Raw genomic sequence first — 17344 nt, 5'->3', positions numbered from 1 at the left:
TTCTTCTCGGGTGGTCCGTTTCCTGCTTTCTCATGTTCACCCAGTGTCCTGTAGAAGGCTCTTTGGTCCTCATCGAAGATTCGGTTGTTTATTTTCCTCTGGGAGCTCTCTTTGTATTTGCGTAGTCTCTTGCTGAGTGCGAGGAGGTTTTGCTTCCGTGTGTCCAAGTATTCTCCTATTCTCTGATTTCTGATATTCCTTCATTAAAATCATTGATAAATATACAAAACAACAGAGGACCCAACACCGAACCCTATGGGACTCCATTAATAACATTAGTCCACGAAGAGCAGCACCCATTGATTACAACCTTCTGTCTTCTCCCACTTAACCATCCTTTTATCCATTGTAGCAACTTACCCTTAATACCATTCTGCTCCAATTTGGACAATAGTCTTCCATGTGCAGCAGTGTTAAAAGCTTTCCTGAAATCCAAATATATGATATAAAAATTATTTTTTGCATCCAGTTCCTTTGTAATCACATCATAATACCCTATCAAATTTGTCAGACAAGACTTTCCCTTAACAAACCCATGCTGTGTCTGAATTATTGCTGCAGTCTTGTCTAGATGATCCTGCAATGCATCTTTAACCAGTGACTCCATTATTTTACACGGAACAGAAGTTAAACTAACTGGTCTGTAATTACTCGTGTCACCCTTCGTCCCCCTGTGTGAATTGGGGATACATTAGCACATCTCCAGTCCGTGGGAACCTCCCCTGAATCCAAGGATGCTCTCATAATTATGGCTAAGGGTTTGCTTAGTTGCTTTGCCGCCTCCTTTAATATAATTGGATTGATCCCATCCACCCCAGGTGCTTTTCTTATGTTTAACTTCAACAATTTCTCCTCCAATTTGCTCTCAGTTATTACAAAATCATTAGGTATACTGCCGCAATTTGATAACCTTCTGCCATTTTGAAACCTTAATAATTCCTCATGTGTGAATGTAGATGCAAAATACTCATTCAGTTTGTTTGCTATCTGAGTGGGATCATCAACAGTCGAACCATCGATGTCAAGTGGACCAATCAGATTCATCCCCTTCGTCTTAGAGTTTATATAAGTATAGAAATCCTTGCTGTTTTTCTTAGCATCTTTTGCCAAGGATTTCTCGTAATCTGCCTTCGCCTGCCTAACTTCCTTTGTCACCTGATTACAGACTAGCTTATATCTGTCATAGGCTTCTGAGTCGCTTGATAATTTATATGCATCCCATGCATTTTTCTTCTCTGTTATTAGTCTCATTAGTTCATTAGATAACTATTTAGGCTTAAACCTTGAACAATATTTTTTTCTAGGTAGGAAACCTTTAGTAGCATCCATGATTAATTCCTTGAATGCTTCGCACTTAGAATTTATTGTTGATGACATCGTCAGTTGATCCCACTGTACAGAATTTAAAAAATTTCTGAGACCACTGTACTCACCTTTACGGAAGCAAAAACCCTTTCCTCTACTCCTGATGGTAATTAAATCTTTAAGTAAATCCCACATCAGTACACTGTGATCGCTGCCACCTAGTGATTCCTTTATCTGCAAATTCTTAATACACGTTATCTCTCCCTGGAGTTCATCAGTTGTGAGAGTTCTTGATCGTCTGTTTTACTTCTACTTCCCGAATCTCCCACTCTCTCATTTCTTGTACGTCCTTGGTTTTCTTGCGTTCTAGTTCTATCCAGGGGGTTCGGTTGTTATGTCTTACTTCCCTTCTCCATGTTACCCAAAAAACCCTCAAATAATACTAATTATTATTATTTCGTTCTCTTCTGGAAACACAGAATAGAATGTCACATCAATGGATTTTTCAAGAAACTCTTCACAGAGAAACTGTTTTCCTGAAAAATTATTACTGCATCTATCAGATGTAATATTATTACTACATCTTCATACTAAGTAGTATTTATGTAATTATTGAATAGAACTGCTACTTATTGTCGCCAGATGGCAAGGATATTTAAAAAAATGCCGGGTGGATATCTGGCATCGAGAATGTGTTTTTAAAATGGCCGCACACTTGTAAACACGCTGCATTGTTTACAATCCGGGCATTTAGTGTTGCGGCTTTCTTCGGTCAGCGCCCTCTAAATAATAGAAACATGATATAAGGGATAGATATTGGAATATCACGGGTACAAAATTGTGTTATTTTCATCTTTTTTTTTTTTTTTAATGGTAAAGTAACTTTATGTGGAATTTTGTAAATGTTTTTGATTACAGTATAGAGTATATATATATTTTTAGGTCATAGTGTTATATGTTTTAGGAAGGAATATATCAGTCATGAGTATTTGCTTTTCTCCTTATCGATTAATTAACAATTTTTAGGAATCATTATTTTTTTGTATATTGTTTGTTTTAAAATATAAATGCATTTAAAAAAAAAAAAAAAAATATATATATATATATATATATATATATATATATTTAGATATGCTAGCTGACAGAGTTCTTTGGTAAATGCCTCCCCAAACCTATATCACGAGATTGTCATCTATGCCAATGAAGTATATTACTCCTCAATTTACAGATGTAATGTACCAGTGTCTCGTGAGCTTAATTTCCTTGGCTTAAATACTAAACAAACAAATGTTAAATCTGTTGGCCTATATTTTCATACATGAACTTTCAGACTATATTGAAATTTAAGCTGTCTAAAAGGATTACTTAATTAAAAGTATAAAAGAATATGTATTAACAATTATAAATTTGGCAGCAAAAAAAAAAAAAAAAAAACCGTGAATGAAGTATCCATATCCCTCACACGATGTGTGTGTATTACGAAGATTGATATCTCTTACACAATACAGTGGTACAATTTTATAGTTGATATTCAGTAGATTTTATTTTTATAAATCAATAACCCGTGGGGCTCACATCTGGTGAGTATGTTCTTGGCAAACCCAGGTTCCTGAGCTGGATATCATCATTCTTCTCTTTCTTGGTGATTCCTTTCTGCTTCTCTCTCTCTCACATGGTAACTTGGGAATTTTTTTGGCTGGTGCAGCATAAGCCTCAGGCTTCCTTGTACCATATGTCTAATAATAATAATATCTGTTTACCCAGGTTAGGAAAATATGAACATGGAGGAAAAGGGATGAGATCAGAGTATTATACAAAGGAGGAATGGGAAGGTACTAATATCTCCAGGGCTCACATCTGGTGAGTAGGGGCTTGGCAAACCCAGGGTCCTGAGCTGGATATCATCATTCTTCTCTTTCATGGTGATTCCTTTCTACTTCTCTCTCTCTTTCAGGGTAACTCTGTGAATTTTTGTTTGGGCTGGTGCAGCATAAGCTTCAGGCTTCCTTGCACCATATGGCTAATAATAATAATAATAAAATCAGAGGAGATAAGGGAAAGATGGGTGCAATATATAAGGGAATATATATGGGTAAAACGACCTGCAGAAAGATGATTTTGATAATGAGAGACATGAACATTGAGAATGGAAGATATTTGAGGGTTGAAAAGTTTTGAGATGTGGGTATGGAGGAGGATGTAAAAGGTGGGTTGATGTGGTGAGAAATGAGGTTTCGAGAAAAATTGTGTAACTGAAATATTCAGAAGTAAAAGGTGGGAGAAGAATTGGATTGATCATGAGGCAAGGGATTGATGAAGGATGACCTGGAGGGAAAAATTGAGGGGAAGAGACCCAGAGGGAGATAGAGGAAAATTATTTCGAATGAACTAAGAGGGAATGGTGAATACTGGTAGATGAAGAGGAGGGCTGAGGATGGGAGATATGATGGAGCAATTGTTGAGTTGTGTGCTGGGATCTGCCATTGGCAGACACTATTGATGATTTAATTATTGTGCATATGCCTTATATAGTTGATCACATGAGTGAAATTAGTTCATTTTTATTATGTGACTTACTGTTGTTGTTTATTCATTCCAGCACCCTAAAACATTAAATAAATATGGTAAAAGGCCCTTCTTATATTATTATCAACATACTGTTAGAAAGATTAACTAATCTGACAATTAAAGTTTGATTGTTACCAATTGCTCAATCTCATATATATTAATTATATTAAAGAAGTTATTATGTCAGTGTTCAATATGGGGTTTGATGTTTTTCTACCCCCCCCCCACCTTTATTTCTTTTTTTTTGTGAGAGGTGCATGCTGAGCATTTTACCAATTTTTGTTTGATCAAATGTGTTATGTTTTCATTTATTTTTCCTGGTGCGTATTTGTTAACTTTGCTGAAAAATTTTCAGCCATGTTAAATGCTCATTTTATCATAGAAACTGTATAAATTGAGAGGGACTTTCTGGTTACGTTGCTACAGATAAATCGAGACTGTATTGTAATTGAAAGATAAAAATAAATTGAAACTGTATGAATTGAGAGTGAGTTTCTGGTTATAGTGTAACAGATGCTTTAGTAGAATTTTTAATACTATGTATTAAATTTTTATTTTATTTTCTATTGTTTATGTGTTACACAAGATGTGCAGGTGATCTTCTGCATGTATATTATTTTTATTATGCAGAGCCAGCATTCAGTATGAGCAAACTGAGAAATCACTTTCAATGTTACATTTAAGGGTGACATTTTGGGATATGTTGGAGAGCTCTTGGCTCAAGTACCAATTAAAAAAGTTTTATTGAACTCTCAGTTTCTTGGTCAGGGCACCATTCAGGTCAGAGTTGTCACTGTTATAAGCTAAGAAGGTATTCAATTATATAAATTCTCTGTTCCCCTACCACCAGTTTGAAATTAGTTGCCTTTGATCTTTTTTGATCGGATTAATTTTCTGTTCTTCTTTTCCCATTAAGCATGTTGGGTTAAGATAAATCATTGTTCCATCTTCTTGGACATCCTTTACTTTGTTTTCTGTTATGTCTCTAGTTCTTTAATATTTTTTGCTCACCTGTCATTATTTATCCTATTTGTATGTTTTTCCTATTATATATATGTTTATTGAATAGGTTGTATTTTATGTTGTTTCTTGATTTCCTCACTTTTAACTTTATCTCTTAATGTTTTATTAGTTATATTTCTTAGTGGTTTCTTTTATACCTCTTGTCTCACCTGCATATGTTATTATGGATCTTACTATAGTTTAATGTATTTTAACTTTTGTATCCCGATTAATGTTTGGATTGTTTCAAATTTACCCTGGGGGCTCACATCTTGTGAGTATGGGCTTGGCACACCCAGGGTCCCGAGCTGGATATCATCATTCTTATTTTTCTTGGTGATTCCCTTCTACTTTTGTCTCTCTCTCTCTCTCAGGGTAACTTGGTAACTCTTTTTTTTTTTTTTTTTTTTTTTTTACTGGTGCAGCATAAGCCTCGGGCTTCCTTGCACCATATGGCTATTAATAATAATTAATAATAATATTATTTAACCTCCTTGATAATCTACTCACTTTTAATGATTGGTCTGCAGCATCTTGAGTTATTCCTGAACTATTTATCTGTATTCCTAGGTAGTTAAATTTCTTTACCTATTCTGTCATTTTCTTTTCTAATCCAATTTACATCTGATTGGTTCTTTTGCTATCGTTAGGTTTTTTTTTTGTTTTCTCTATGGATATTACCACATTATACTATATTCTTTTTTTTATTAAAATTATGTAGCATTCTTTGAAAATCATTTTCATTTTCTGCCATTAATACTGCATCTGAATAGCAGGTTGTATTTACTCTATTTACTTCACTATACTCCATTTTATGGAAACAAGGTGTATCCATAAAATGGAGTATAGCCCTCCTCCTTTATATATTGGTATTGTTATTTATTATTTTTTTTTTTACTCTTCCATATTTTAGCAATTCATTATTTATTTTATCTATTATTTACCTCCACCTTATTTTTTTAGTTTTCCTATTATTCTTTTAATTTGCATTTAATTATATATCCCCTTCACTGATCTTATTTCCTTTGTTTTCTAATATTTGCATTGTATATAATATAATTTTTTAAAATAATTTACTCATGTAATTAATTCTGTGTTTATTATTTTAACATGTTACTTTAATTCTTATTTTGGATTTTATATTATTTGCCAAATTTTTCTTTGTGCTCCATAGAAATCATCTTTTAATTCTTTTGAAGACTTATTCCAATACCCTTATTTTATTTTTCTTATCTCCTCATTGATTCTGTTTTGAATCTCCTTGGATTTTTGGTACATTTGTGCTGTCTGTTAAATGTTTCTGAAATGCTTTTGTTTCGAGATTAACTAGGCATTTTACTTTTATATGTTATTTTTTATTGTTTTTTATATTTTGATCTCCTGGTGTTTCATGTGCTGCTTAATTTATACAGATTTTAATCTTTTTTTCATTTTTCTTCTGTTGACTGATTTTCAGATTAATTTTGCAGACATTTTATAAGAATCTAAAGGCATGTGCTAAGGTGTGCAATGATCTTTCAGGGCTATTTTATTACATTAGAGGACAGCAGTTATAAATGAAAGTTAGCACCCCAAAAGATGCTTAGGTCAAGCACCTTTCTTTCCTTCCTCTGATTCATTCCAATAACTAATGAATTAGTAGGTATCTATTATGACTTGTTATTGCAAAATAAAAATGTAGCCTAAAAAAATGTTGTGACCAGACATACTCTTTTTAGAATATTTCTATTTATACTAATTTAAAATCAAATATGATGTTATGTGAATTTGAATATAGCACGAGGAACTCTGTACTTGCATGTGATGCTTATGAAGCTTACAACACTCCATTCCTGAAGTCTCCTGTAGTAGACCAAGTGGTTTAACTGATACACACAATTTCTTTACTTAGAAAACATGCAATTTTGACAAGAGCAGTTGATGTTGACAGACCATCTTACAAAATTATCTGCTTACTCATGAAAGTACAACTAAAAAAATTAAAATAGTAGAAAAGATATGAATAAATAGAGTTATATGCAGTACTTATGATGGCCCAACCATTGCCTCACTGTCTTATACAATCAGATAATCGCCTACTTTTTTCCTGCTGGCAGAGTTCCTGTATATCATTGACAGAAACTCTACTGGCAGAGTTCCTGTATATCATTGACAGAACACCATGAGCTGTTATAGCAGCCTGTTTGCAGTGCTCAGAGAACTTTGCATTTAACTGTGCACTTACCCATAGGTCTCTTTTGTTCTCCACTGTGTTGAGTGGCACCAATTAGGTGGTGCCACTGTGTTGAGTGGCACCACCTAATTGGTACGTTATTCTTGGATTACAACTGTCCATATGTCCATAGTATCTTGTATTTATCAATATTAATTTATCTTGGTCTTGCTGAAGTAATATCCCTTGATTCCTATCATTAACCATTCTGCTAATCTTTGTGTCAACTGCAAACTTAGACACTAAGCTTGATATGCCTTCATCCATATTGTTAATAAATACTGTAAACAGTAAGAGACCCAGCACTGAATCCTGAGTGACTCCACTAATAACATTAGTTCCAGAAGAGCAGTGCCCATTTATAAACACTCTGCCTTCTGCCACCACTCAATCATCCCTTTCTCCATAGCAGTAACTTCCCTAAAAATGCCACACTACTGAGATTAGTACAGCAATATTTTGTGTGGAACAGTGTTAAAAGTCGTACTGAAATCTAAATATGTGATATTGCATCAGTTCTTTGGTTACGGCTTCATATCAGCTAACCAGATTGATCAGACAGGATCTCTCCCTTCCCCCCCCCACAACAAATCTATGCTGTGCTTATACAGTATTAGCAAAAGAAAAAAATTAAGAGAACTTCCCATATCTTGTCCATCTGATAGAGAGTTTGTGTAGTTCTTTCTTGAATATATTCAAATTCCAAAACACCAGATGAAGTTTTTTGTAATGATCATCTACCTGCTGGCTGGAGGCAAATTTCTTCACATCTGTCCTACAACCATGTCTTCTCAATTTGATATGCCCCGTCCCCATTTATTATTCTGTCTGAGTAAGAGGAAGGATACCATCAGCACTGAGTTTATTCAATCCATTCAAACCCTTAAACAGCTCACTTAGATCTTGCAGGTGCCTCGTCTCCAGATGCAGAAATTTGCAAAACTGAAGTCTCTCCTTGTAAGATCTCCTTTCTGTTTCCCTAACTGATCTCGTAGCTGTTCTCTGCACTTGTTCTAACAGATCCACATCCTTCCTAAAATGATGCCTCCAGACCTGTATACAGTTCTCAAGACTAGGCTGAACCATTTCCTTATACAGTGGGATAATTATCTCCTTATCCCTGTTGGCAAAAAACCTGTATACCATTGACGAAACCTTATGAGCTGTCCTAGCAACCTGTCTACACTGTTCAGAGAACTTCATATCTGACTGCACAATTACTCTGAAGCTTTTTTCATTCTCAAGTACCCTGAGTGTGGTACCACACAATTAGCACATTAGTCTGCAATTACTGATACCCACATACAGACTTTGCATTTGTCAATGTTAAACTTCAATTGCAACTTCTTAGCCCATCTGCCTAATTTTTCTAGACGTGGTTGCAGTAGAATTCAAAGCCTTAAACACCTCACTCAAATCTCATAGGTGCAGAACGGTAGCTTTTTCTTGGAAAGAGCACCTTTCTATTCTCCTCACTAATCTCGTTGCTCTTTTTTGCACCTGTTCCAACAGATCCAATCCTTCTTAAAATGAGGCCCCTTGATATGGACACCTGTATGTGGTGGGGTTCTTCCACTGATTTGACTGCACTTCCAGATTAGTATTGCTGGGATCCAGTGCCCATACCTTCGTTCCAGGGTTACATAATTATAATCTGTTATGTGCAGCTGGGCGCTGGAACCCATGAAAACTTGCAAAAGGGGATCCTGGAGGGTGAGGGGGCCTAGCCCTAATACACCACTTTGGCCGGCCCCTGCTTTGACAAGATGGCAGGTCTTGGACTGGCCTGACTGGGATCAATCAGCAGGTAGTCCTTACTGGAGAAAAATTCTTTCGATCTCTCTCTCTCCGCTACTACGCTGGAATCAGAAAGATCTGTTGGCACCTAAAGAAATCACCAATGCATTAGCAGAATCATTCTCTACAATATCTGCTTCCACTCCCTACTCCATCTCCTTTCAACGCACCAAACAGATGCAGAACGACACAAAATTAACTTCTTCACACATCTTTTGCTTCCATACAATCAACCACTTACTTTAACAGAACTTACAGAATCTTTAACTAAATATTCAAATAGTGCTGCAGGCACATTTATCCTCTTTTCTGGCACCATTCTTTCATTCTTGCCCTATTAAAACTAGGCAGAGATACTTGGTTTGAAATTCTAGACCAATATCTCTTACAAGCTGCTTGGGAAAAATTTTGAAAGAATGGTTCATACGAGGCTTACGTGGATCTTAGAATCAGAGAATCTTTTATCAGATCATCAGTATTGCTTCCGTAAAAACAGATCCACTCTCGATGTACTCATCGGAGCTAAATCCAATATTCACAATTCCTTTATTATGAAACAACATCTCATCACCCTCAACTTAGATATTGAGAAAGCATTTGACACCACCTGGTGACATGGTATTATTATGAATCATTACCATCTAGGGCTAAGGGGGTCATCTCCCTTAGATAATTTAGAATTCTCTGCCTGCACTCTTTTAAGGTCTACTATAAAAACATACCGTCTACATCTCATATTTGAGGAGGAGCACCACAGGGATCTGTACTCAGTGCAACCTTATTTGTAATTTGAATCAACAACTTGACACAAGACATCCCCAAAACTGTTGAAGCTTATATGTACTTGGATGACCTTGCCATCTCCTGTCACTTGCAAAGCATGAACATCATTGAACCTTACCTCTAACTTGCCATAAACAAAATTGAATCCTGGACCTCATGCAATGGATGTTGAATAGTAGAACCAAAATCTATCACCACACACTTTTGTAAGCAATGTGTCCTCCTGCCTAATCCTGAACTATAGCCGAACAATAGTCCAATACCACTAGTTAATAGCATCAGGTTTCTGGGCCTGCTATTAGATAGCAAGCTAAATTTCCAAGCACATATCACTTATCTATGAATTAATTGACTAAAATAGTTGAACATACTTCATCCATGTCATGCGGGAGCTAATTGGTACACCTTTACAAGTCTCTAATCCCTTCATGCTCTGAAGACAGCCCTGGGAGCTTTCAGGACTTCTCCAGTCCAAAGCTTTTATGTTGAAGCACATGATATTCCATTGCACCTTTGAAGAAAAACATTGCTATCTCACCGTGCTTTTAAGTCTCCCATCACATCCTAGTTTTGAGTACCTGTATGATACCCATTGGGATTCCTTCTATGATAGTAAACCAAATGAAAACCAACCTGCAGCACTCAGACTTAGAAATTCTTCAAACTTGGAATGTTGATTTAAGTAACATTTCTCAGGACACATCTCTCCTTTGTATCACCCTGGTTTTGTGCTTCTGCCTCTCGTGATGACCACCTTTTGTTAATGGGGGAAAATGTTTTATCTTCCTCCTATATCAGACAGTTGCACACAGCTCGTGCTACCCTCAACTCCAATGCCTGTGTGATATACATAGATGGATTGAAAACTTATAATGCAGTAGGTGTTGCAGCAATTTTTCCTTCATTCACAGTTACATGCTTCATTACCAGTTGCATGCAGTATCTTCACTGTTGAACTGTATGCCATAAAGCTAGCACTTGACCAGACTGTTGAATTTATCCATTTCATGTTCTCCAGTCTCTACAGACTCTCTCAGTAGAGATTGGAGAGAGTCGGTAGAGAAAGGAAAATTTCTCTCCTTCTCATCCTACACTGAAAACCATTCACTACTAGTTACTCTTCTGCAGTGAGTCCAATCAATTAGTAACATTTTTCTGGATCCCGAGACATTCTGGAATTCCAGGAAATGAGAGTGCTGATCTTCCCACTAAACAACCTCTTCCCACAACTTCAGGTTCCTTATATGGATAATAAATTTATAATTCACAAAGCATGTTACATTAACTGGTTACAAATCTGGCAAAGTAATACCAACAACAAACTTTACCAGATAAAACAAGATCTAAGGTTGTGGCTTCGGATTCAGATGAGAAGAAGTGGTATTGGAAAGACTGAGAACTGGGCACTCTCATCTTACATACCTTTTTTATTATTGGGTGAAAATCCACCCCAGTGCATATCCTATCACACTCAACTCACAGTTCATCATTTTTTGGTAGACACTCCTCGTTACTCATCCATCCACTCTAGATCCAGTCATTCTGAACATTGAACAAAGCTCAGATTTTTATCTCATTTCCTCAGAAACCATGGCAACATAGAAGAACTCTTAATATACTTGAAGTGTATTGGCCTGTACACATCAGTATAATTCAATAGCTATAATTTATTAAATAAACTGTGAACAGACACAATTTGGCCTCAGTAGCCCTTGCGTCGTTAAACATCATACAAGAACAACCACACCACCAGCTGTTTAGCAGCAACTCCTTGCATCACATTGTGCATAGTATTCTGATTTCCTGCCAGTCTTTACAGATGTCTTGAAGTAAGATCCTAGGGGCTCACATCTGGTGAGTATGGGCTTGGCACACCCAGGGTTCTGAGCTGGATATCATCATTCTTCTCTTTCTAAGTAATTCCTTTCTACTTCTGACTCTCTCTCTCTCTGAGGGTAACTCGGGGAATTTTTTTTTTTTTTGGCAGGTGCAGCATAAGCCTCAGGCTGCCTTGCACCCTATGGCTAATAATAATAATATGTGGGATCCGCTGTTGTCTTCCCACACAGTATCCAGCAAGTGGTCAGGAGCGAGAGTACATAGCACGCGTTCCTTGAGTGGACCGGGGTTCAAGCCTGTGACTACTAAATACGATAAATATTTGTATTGACGATTTATTGTAAACTTTACTGACTTGGTTGTTGTGCCGGAGTATAAACAGAAAATTTATTTATTTTTATTTATTCCACAAGAAACCAGCTTATATACCACAGAGTTGCATGCAACAGAAATAGCCCTTGATCACATTAAAGATAGTGATTACCAAAAGTATGATATATACTGATTCAACAAGTGTGTTACAGGCTCTATTATCTGTGAGTTATAATATACCCACATCTAGTCCTGTCCTGGATTTGGCTTATGCTTTTTTTCTCTTGTTGAATTAGAATTTGACATCTGCTTCTTCTAGATCCCAAGCTACTTTGGGATCATGGAAAATGAATTAGCTGTCAGTCTCCTATACAGAGTACAGGCAAATGATACATGCCAAATTATATTCCCAATGGCAAGATTCTTGCCATTGCTGGATTACAAGCTTAAACCTTTAATCAAGCAGTGCCAGTCTACTCGGGGTCCAAAGAGAGGAAGTTGTTCTTGCTCAGCTCCACATAGTGATCTGACTCACTCCTATTGGTTGAGGGCAGGTGACCCACTATATGTGAGAAGTTTGAAAGTATTTTATCCATTTATGATGTTTTTATTGAACGTCCTGTCTTTAGAGATGCATGCCTTTTATGTTTTACTGTCTTTAATAATCTGGCTGAACCATTTACACTCATCCAGATTTTAGATGACAGAAATGACATGTCTGACATTTTTACCTTTTTTTTTACAGTATATTAATTTATACATGCATATTTGAATTTATGCTTTTATATTTTTGATATGTATTTCCTTGTTTTGATGCGGCAACCTGTTTACGAGGTTGCCAAATATATATATATTTTTTAATGTATGTTGTTTATCTGAATTATGGCCTTAATTGCCAATGTGCCATTAAACACTAAATAACCAATCAACCAACCAACTAAAATGAGGCCTCCAGACCTTTCTGTGGTACTCAGACGCATGCCCTGATTACTGTCATTAACCACACTGCCATGTCATCTGCAACCTTAGACAGTAAGCCTACTATGCCTACCATAGATACCTTTAATTAATATAGAAAACAACAAAGGGCTCATCACCAGATTCTGGGGAACTCCACTAATACCATTAGTCCAAGAAGAGCAGTACCCATTGATACTCCCCCTGTCTTCTCCCACTCAACCATCTTTTTATCCATAGCAGTAACATGCCACTAATGCCACACTGCTCTGACATGTACAGCATTCTTTTATGTGGAATAGTGTGAAAAGCTCTTCTGAAATCTAAGTATGTAATATGAAAATAATTCTTTGCATCTGGTCTGGTTCCTTTGTTACCTCATCGTAGTATCCAATCAGATCGGTCAGACAAGATTGCTCCAGAACAAATCCATGCTGTTACTGCAGTATAATTGCATTCCTGACTAGATGGTCCTACATTACTTTTTTTAACCATTGACTCCATTATTTTCTCCTGGAACAGAAGTCAAGCTAACAGATCTGTAATACTCATGTCTCCCTTTGATCTCCTTTATTGCAAATTGGAGATAATTTGCACATCTTCAGTCCATAGGGATCTCCCCTTGAATCTAGGGATGCTCTAATAATCATTGCTAAAGATTTGATTGCCTTTTTTTTTGTATCTCTTTTAATATAACTGGATAGATCTCATTCACCGCACATGCGGTGAATGGGATCTATCCAGTTTTTTTTGGAACTTGTGGGATGGTCACTCCCATAGTAGTAAGACTTGTGGATTTACTTGATGCCTCGTTAACATGCTGGTATGGAAAACAGTCATCAAGTAATCAAGGAATTTGTGTGCAAAAAGGATAGGCGGAATATCATTAGCAGAGGCATAGGATGCAAGAAAGCAAGTTTATACAGCATCAGCGAAAAAAAAAAAAAAAAAAAACAACCCTCCCATTTCACCCCTCCATTCGTTCCAAATGCCTGTCCAGCTTATCAACTTCCACAACAAAAGCTGGAAGTCTGTTCCACCAATCAACCACTCGCTGGCTAAAGGCATATTTCCGCACATATATTCTACAACTGTCTTTCCTCGATTTGAATATATGCCCCCTCAGGTTCTTAATCTGAGCAAGATGAAGAATCCCATCAGCATTCAGCTTGCTCAACCCATTCAAGGCCTTATACATCTCAATAAGATCACCTCGCAGGTGCCTACTCTTCAGGTGCTGCAATTTGCAGAACTTAAGCCTTTCTTGGTAAGAGCACCCCTTTGTTCCCCTCACCAATCTTGTTGCCCTTCTTTGTACTTGTTCTAGCAACTAACTCTACATCCTTCTTAAAATGAGGCCTCCAGACCTGTACACTAGATGTGGCCTGACCATTGCCTTGTACAATGGGATAATCACCTCCCTGACCCTGCTAGCAAAATTCCTATATATCATTGACAAGACTCCATGACCTGCCTTGGCAGCCCATCTGCACCATTCAGCGAACTTAATATTTGACTGCACAATTACCCCCAGGTTTTTTTCACTTTACACTTCCCTGAGTGTAGTACCACACAGTTGGTACGTTTCTCTTAGGTTATTGCTACCCATATGCAGTACTTTGCATTTGTCAATGTTAAACTTCAGTTGCCACTTCTCAGCCCATCTGCCTAACTTTTCTAGATCCTGTTGCAGTAGCATACTGTCTTTAGTGTCATTAACAATCCTGCCAACATTTCTATCATCTGCAAACTTGGACATTAAGCCTGATATACCTTCATCGATATCATTGATAACTACGCAAAATAACAATGGGCCCAACACCCAATCCTGGGGAATCCACTAAGAACATTAGTCCACGTAAAGCAGTGTCCATTTATTACCACTCTCTGTTGTCTCCCACTCAACCATCCCTTTATCCATTGTATCAAGTTACTCTTAATGCCATACCTCTCCAATTTGTACAGCAGCCTTCCATGTACAACAGTATCAAAAGCTTTCCTGACCAGGGTATGTTTGCCAAGGGAAAAATTAGAACAGATATTATCTTTTAAGGGCAAGAAAGGTGATACTGTTGTACACATTGGCACTAATGATATTAAACTTAGGAAATGTTAGGAATCTGAGGACTTACATAACAAGTACAGGACACTGTTGGGAAAAGTTGCAAGTAACAATTAAATTTTAAAGTGAGTGCAATTCTGCCAAGACACAATAGAAGGCAGTACATGTTGAGAACACTGTCAATCAATTCAGCCTTGGAGAGACTGTGAAAGGCACATGGGGTAGAATTTTCTTGGTGTAGTCTATGGTTGTTAACAAGAGAGTTTTAACAGGGATGGGATATTTGCTGATGCTTTTGAGGCAGTGTTAGGTGGGTTGAAAATCTGCTAGTAAACAGGGGATACACAAACTAATGGATTAACTAGAGCCACAGGCAAAGGTGAAATTGATTCTTGCAATGCTTCTATTGGAACATGCAGTAGCCTCAAAAGCAAGGTGTTGGAGATTTCAAGTGCTGTTGTGGGTCATCATGGAACAAGTAATTGCATGGGCTATGTTAGAGTAAGTAAGAGTAAGTACTTGTGCATGTATATTTGCATGTACGCTAATGTTAGGAATGTAATAAATGAATTTGATTAAGTTATCAAATGCAGATGTTGTGGGGATATTGAAGACATGGTGTCACTCGGATATAAAGCGTACAGAATTTGATTGTGGGTATAAAATTTGTACAGAGAGGACAGGAGAGGGAGGGTTTATGCTCTTAGTTAAGCATACCCCCCCCTCTCTCTCTCTAAGGCAGTGCCTCCAGTTGATGTGTAGTTAGTTTGGATGGGGTAGTCAGTTTGGTGTGACACTAGCAAGATTTTTGTTCATTCATTGGATGATGTTTTCTATATCTGCATGTTAGACAGGCGTAGTGTTTGGGTCAGGCACCACCACCACATTTTTTTCTCACATCTCTGCCATAAGTACTCTTGTGAAGGAATACAGTACCACTGTAGAAGCCAGAAAAGTGTTTTGTGTGTAGTATTGTGTTGGGTTCTGGCATTTGGCTGCAGGGCCCCTGGTGGGACCCCATGTTGCCTGCACACACACTGCTAGGAGGTAGTCAGGCTGCCATTATTCTCTGGCTGGCATCCGCCAGGGTTGCCTGAGCTTCCTGGACGGAAACCAAATAAAAAACAAAAAAGGTAGAGTGTAGGGGAAGTATAGGGTGTACACAAGAATAAAGGAGGAGTAAAAGTAAGAGTGAGGGGATGGAGATGAAGGCATCCCTCTGGTTATCAGTGGAACATTAGCTGCACCAGGCAAAAAGGGCAAAGGGAACCCATGGTAGTGGGAGGAAAAGACACCCAGTGAGGATGCTGGGTGAAGTTGCCAATCGGCTTTGGAGTGGTTTTAGGCCACTGAATTCTACCCAGTCTGAGGACTGGGTTAGCAACATCCTACCTGGAAAGTACCCAGATTAGCAGTCATGAATTCCTACCGAGCCGTGTGGCTGGGTTAGCAAGGTCATCCTATCCAGCATATGCAGGATTGGCAGCTCCTATCCCTGACACCTGTCAGGGTTTGCAATTCTATCCTGGGAAACCCAGGATTAGCTAGTTCAGTTGATAATCCTAACCCACTGTAGGTTGGCTTAGCATGATCCTACCCACATGAAGAGTTAGCTGGTCATATGAGTGTTTCTGGTTGGGCCAGTTAGTTTGGTTTAGGTTGAGTGTGTTCTAGTCAGAGTTTTCCATCGTTGGATAAGGCCAGGAACTAAAGCCAGGTGCAGGAAGTATTATTTCCAGTGAGACAACCCAGGAAGAATAGTCTGTTCCAGTTTAAGACAGGTACAGAAAGTAGTAGAGGTCTACATTGGGGCATCAATGTGTATGACCAGGAAGGCCAGCAAAGGGATCCTTTGAACTAGGAGTCACTGGCTTCTATTGACCCAGGACATGGGATTAGTGTTCTTCTCCATATGAACAGATCCTGAGCAGATCGTGAGAAGGCTTTGTAGTAGTTCTCGTCATTTAAGAAGAGGTGTTCTTGCCTACAGAATGGTATCCAAGAGGAGCTAGAAGAAAACCTGGAAGACAAAGGCAGAGATGGATAGATGAAATTCATGAGTTTGTGGGTAGTAAATGGATGGCCAGTGCTCAAAACAGAAGGAACTGGAAAGTTGCTGGAGAGGCCTTCATCCTGCAGCGGATTGAAAATGGCTGATGATGTTCTTGCCTGCAAGGAATGTCCTGAATGGTGGTATAAAGGATGGATCTTAGGTCTTCATACGAGGGACATTCATAGACAATATGATCACAATTCTCAATGCCACCGCAGTGACAGTATGGATCTTCTGAGATACCCAGGGAGAACAGTTGACCATGTCCCGTCAGAAGAAAGGTGGTGTGAAGGCCAGGAGAAAACCAAGCAGGAGGCATAGAAAGACTTGAGCGATGTTAGGGATAAACATTTTTGTAATAGGACCCTTAGGTGAGTCAGTTCATCTAGTCTGCCAAGTCTAAAATAGAAATGCAGCAAGGTGCTTTTTCTCATGCTTGGGATCAAGACCAAAG

At 37.8% G+C, this 17344-nt stretch overlaps 1 protein-coding gene across 7 annotated transcripts in view; it reads left to right on the top strand.

Annotated features, from left to right (window-relative positions):
- Positions 1-2060: 2060 nt before the first annotated feature.
- Positions 2061-17344, top strand: part of LOC150079283 (ubiquitin carboxyl-terminal hydrolase 48-like) — a 955076-nt gene continuing 939792 nt past the window's right edge. For 4 of the 7 annotated variants that reach the window (XM_090382266.1, XM_090382265.1, XM_090382267.1 and 1 more), the window contains exon 1: positions 2077-2135. The gene's annotated coding sequence lies outside the window, so the exon portion shown is untranslated. Of the gene's footprint in view, positions 2136-2491; positions 2536-2777; positions 2816-17344 lie in introns of those variants that run through there. The other 3 variants (XM_090382262.1, XM_090382264.1, XM_090382263.1) reach the window with 3 other exon arrangements.

This window comes from Mastigoproctus giganteus, chromosome 10, assembly GCF_048544385.1.
Source record: "Mastigoproctus giganteus isolate SK-2022 chromosome 10, ASM4854438v1, whole genome shotgun sequence".
Lineage (NCBI taxonomy): Eukaryota > Metazoa > Arthropoda > Arachnida > Uropygi > Thelyphonidae > Mastigoproctus > Mastigoproctus giganteus.
Note: the sequence above shows the minus strand (reverse complement) of the source record. Positions and strands in the feature narration are given on the sequence as shown.